The sequence below is a fragment of the Octopus bimaculoides genome, chromosome 8 (assembly GCF_046866305.1).
Source record: "Octopus bimaculoides isolate indiv1 chromosome 8, ASM4686630v1, whole genome shotgun sequence".
NCBI classification, from domain to species: Eukaryota; Metazoa; Mollusca; class Cephalopoda; order Octopoda; family Octopodidae; genus Octopus; species Octopus bimaculoides.
Genome location: NC_142935.1, coordinates 16,205,547 through 16,210,546, shown reverse-complemented (window position 1 = coordinate 16,210,546; position 5,000 = coordinate 16,205,547). Strand labels below are relative to the sequence as shown.

The 5,000-nt window shown below is 37.2% G+C and overlaps 1 protein-coding gene across 1 annotated transcript in view; it reads left to right on the top strand.

The window, feature by feature from the left end:
- Positions 1–5,000, top strand: part of LOC106867171 (solute carrier family 4 member 11) — a 91,609-nt gene that overhangs the window by 1,933 nt on the left and 84,676 nt on the right. The window lies entirely within an intron of this gene.

The window sequence follows — 5,000 nt, the reverse complement described above, 5'->3', positions numbered from 1 at the left end:
ATATATATATATATGTATATGTATATATATGTGTATGCATATATATATATATATATATATATATATATATATATACATGTAATTTATCAAATATTTATTTATTTATTTATAAAATTCTTGATATATATATATATATATATATATATATATATATTTATATATCACAACTGTCTGACAAACAGGAACGTGAAACTCTGAGTAACAGTTTTTTTGTGATATTTTTGTAATGTTTTTGCAGCTTTAATAATGTGTGTATATATATATATATATATATATATACACACATGTGCTAATTCATTTGGAGGATTATCTTTTTGGGGAAATATATATTATTTTGTGAGGGAAATGTTTCTTTTCTGTATATATATATATATATATTTTTTCATTTTAATCTTTGAATTTTCATTTTATATATCTATCTATGCCTATTTCCATCTCTCTTTTTCTCTCTTTCTCTCTCTCTCTCTCTCTCTCTCTCTCTCTCTCTCTCTCTCTCTCTCTCTCTCTCTCTCTCTCTCTTTATATATATATATTTATTTATTCATTTAGCTATTGGTGCATGTGTGTGTATGAATTTGTACAAACTATAAATATCTAAAACCTAATGTTCTCTTTCCGGTCATAAGGTGAGCAACTGATCTCTGATGAAGCAGCAATAACTATTGAAACCAATCAGACCTTTCTCTTTCATAATACCACAAATAGAAAGCAACACTTGTGGTTTAACCATAATATCTACTTTCGACAGAAAGGCTAAAATGTGTTTACTGTAGAAAATATACACTTGTCTTACATTTCTGATATATATTTATATCTAATGTGTATATATATTTATACTTATAGTAACATTTTGGGAGAATCGTTTTTGCAAATATACGCAAAAAGTTTTTTAAAGAATGAATGCTTTATGTCTGTGTGTATGTGTATGTTTGCATGTGAATGCTTTTGTGTGTATGTGTGTGTGTGTATGTGTGTGTGTGTGTGTTTATGTATATGTATGCCTGTGTGCATATTTTGATGTGTGTGTTTGTGTGTATGGCTGTGTGTGCATCAGTGTGTGTGTGTGTGTGTGTCTGTGTGAGCATGTGTGTGCATGCATGTGTCTTTATGTATATGTATGCCTGTGTGCAAATCTTGATGTGTGTGTTTGTGTATGTATGTGTGCATGTGTGTATTTATGTATATGTATGCCTGTGTGCATATCTTGATGTATGTGTTTGTGTGTATGTCTTTGTGTGTACATGAGTGTGTGTATGTGTGTCTGTGTGTTTATGTATATGTATGCCTGTGTGCATATCTTGATGTATGCATTTGTGTGTGTGTGTATGTCTGTATGTGTTCATGTCCGTGCATGTGTGTGTGTGTGTACGTTTTATATGAAAATTCCTTCGTCCTCATTTTTCGGCATTATGGTTCAGTTGATTCTGAAATGTATTTCTTTATTTACTTAATGTCCAACCCATGCCAGCATGGAATGGGGATGCTAAAAGTAGATGACAATGATGAATGACGATAACAACTGGTGGTGGTGGTGGTGGTCTTGGTGGCGGCAGTGCTGCTGCTGCTGATGCTAATGATGATGATGATGATGATGATGATGATGATAATGAGGGTGAGGGTGAGTGGTGGTGATGGTGGTGGTGGTGGTGGTGGTGGTGGCAGCGGCAGTAGTAGTGAAGATGATGATGACAGTGATGATGATGAGGTTGATGGTGGTGGTGAACATGACGGTGGTGGTGGTGGTGGTGGTGGTGGTGGTGGTGGAGGTGGAGGTGGTAGTGGTGGTGGTGGTGGTGGTGGTGGTGGCAGTGGGAATGGTTTTGGTCGTGATGGTAATGATGATGATAGTGGTGAGACAGACGATGTCAATGTAGATGATGACAATGATGATGATGACAACGATGATGATGATGACAATAAAGATGACAATGATGATGATGATGATTACATGATTTATTAAAACAGCCTTTTAAAACACCACCACCACCACCACTGCCACCACCAAATACCAATATACACATAGACAAGCTGCAATGATTGTATGTCTCTGATATTGTATATTTACGGTCTGTTGACCATTGATTATTATGTCACATTCTAATGAGTAACCCTGTGATGGACAGGCATTCCATTCAGAAGGAATATTGGTCTGCCCACCCCCACAGTATGGCGGCAGAGTCTGAAAGCCACAACAATGTGAGGAATCACATTGTGACCAGCAGTGTATAACAACATCCAATGGTCTGGTTGATACAGCAATACAATGATTTTAATACAGATTTCCATATAAGGCAGTATGTTGGCAGAATCATTAGCATGCTGGGAAAAATGCTTAGCAGCATTTCCATCTGTCTTTACATTCCAGGTTCAAATTCTGCCAAAGTCAACTTTGGATTTTTTTGTAAAAAATTTATTCCTTTTAAAAGAAGAAACTGTTTATTTTCATAAGAGAATGTTTAATGGTTTTAATGATCATGAATGTATATATATTCAACCACACAGATATATATTTGTGTGTTTGTGTATATACATACATACATTACAATACATTACATAACTTACTGGTACTCTATTGGTTATGATGACAAGTGTTCCATTTGATCTGGACAATGGAACAACCTGCTCATGAAATTAACGTGCAAGTGGCTGAGTACTCCACAGATACGTGTACCGTTAATGTAGTTTCATGGAGGTTCAGCTTGACATGGAATGTGACAAGGCTGGCCCTTTGAAATACAGGTACAACTTGTTTTAGTCAGGTAAGTGAACTGGAGCAATGTGAGATAAAGAGCCTTGCTCAAGGACATGATGCACCATCTGAATCAAATTAACAACCTTACAATCCCGAGCCAATTACCCTAACAACTAAGCCACGTACCTTCACTATACATATATACATACATAAATACATACATACATACATACATACATACATACATACATACATACACAGATACATACATTCATACATACATACATAAATACATACATACATACATAAATACATACATACATGAATACATACATGAATACATACATAAATACATACATACATGAATACATACGTACATAAATATACATACATGCATAAATATACATACATGCATAAATACATACATACAGGCATATATAAATATATACACGCATACATAAATACATACACACATACATGCATACATACATACATACATAAATACATACATAAGTACATACATACATAAATATACATACATGTATACATACATACATACATAAATACATGCATACATGCATACATAAATACATACATACATACACACACACATACAGACACACATACACACACATACATACATACATACACACATACATTCACACATACATACATACATACATACATACATACATAGGGAGAGAAGGAATGAGAAGGAGAGTTGTGACCCAAACCAGACGTTATATTACAGACGGACAAATTTCACTATTATTATAATAAAGATTGACAGAATCATGAAACAATTTTTTGAATACCTTGCAGTAATTGTTGTGGCTGTTTGCATTCTGGGTTCAAATCTCACCAAGGTCAACATTACCATAACATAACATTAAATGGTTATGAGGGTCCCTCTGAGTACAATAGAAACCAAAGGGGTCCATAGGTAAAGAAATGATTGAGAACCCCTGACCAAGAGGCTGTGAACCCCTTCTCAGAAAAGATCATAACAAAATTTACATGCTACAGAAATCCCTTATTGAACCCTCGGAAAATCTTTGCTATGCAAAGGCAGATCTGGTGGGTCAGACAGATTAATGTCCTATGCAGGATGTGGAGACACGTGACTTATTAGTTAGTGGGGTTTGGGACTCATGATATTAAGATTGTGGTTTTCATTCCTGCACCAGGTGATGTGTTGTGTTCTTGAGCAAGACACTTCATTTCATGCTGTCCCAGTCCACTCAGCTGGCAAAAATGAGTAATGCTGCAATGGACTGGTGTCCCATCCAGGTGGGGAATTTATACGCAATGGAAATCGGGAAACTGGCCCCTTTTGAGTCAGTATGACTCAAGAAGGTAACCTTTACCTAACCTTTTTACCTATGCAGGATGGGACAGACTAAGGACTAAAGTTTCATGCTTGCTTACTTGCTGCATGCTCTAGCTTGATGCAGCTGGGATCATCCCAGGTTAGTGGTCCCAGAGACATCATCATGAGTAGAGACAACCAGGTCCACCAGTGCTCTCCATCGCTGGCAATCCCATGCCAGCCCCTCTGCATCCTCCAAAGTGACATTGAGCCTCTGGAGATCTTCCCCCAATCATGTCCAGCTATCAAAGGAGCTCCCTATACCAGCAGTTCTTGACCACAGCTCTCAAAGCGTCATGTGGCCTCAATAGTCTTCCCTCTATAAATATAAATTTTTAATTGAATTGTTTTTTTTGTTTTTTTGGTAGGGTGATAGTTGTAAACGAGTACCACTGTCATACAGTATCATCCGTTTCCATTACCAATATTCTGTGTAAACCAACTTGCTTGGAAAAAGGTGAGGGTTGGCAACAGGAAGGGCATCCAGCCATAGAATAAAATCCACCTCAATAAACTCTGTTCAACCCATGCACGCAAAGAAAAGTAGACATTAAAACAATGATGCCGTGGGGGAGATAGGAGGACGATGACAACAACAATGACAATGATGACAACAACAACTTTGAATAAAAACTGCCTCGTTAGACTCATTTCTTTCTTCCTGTAACATCTATCACATCTTTTCAAAACAAAGTCGTTGCCAGTGCCGCTGGACTGGCTCCTGTACAGGTGGCACGTAAAAAACACCATTTTGAGCATGGCCGTTGCCAGTACTGCCTGACTGGCCCTCGTGCCGGTGGCACGTAAAAGCACCCACTACACTCTTGGAGTGGTTGGTTGTAGGAAGAGCATTCAGCTGTAGAAACTCTGCCAGATCAGATTGGAGCCTGGTGCAGCTTTCTAGTTCGCCAGTCCTCAGTCAAATCGTCCAACCCATGC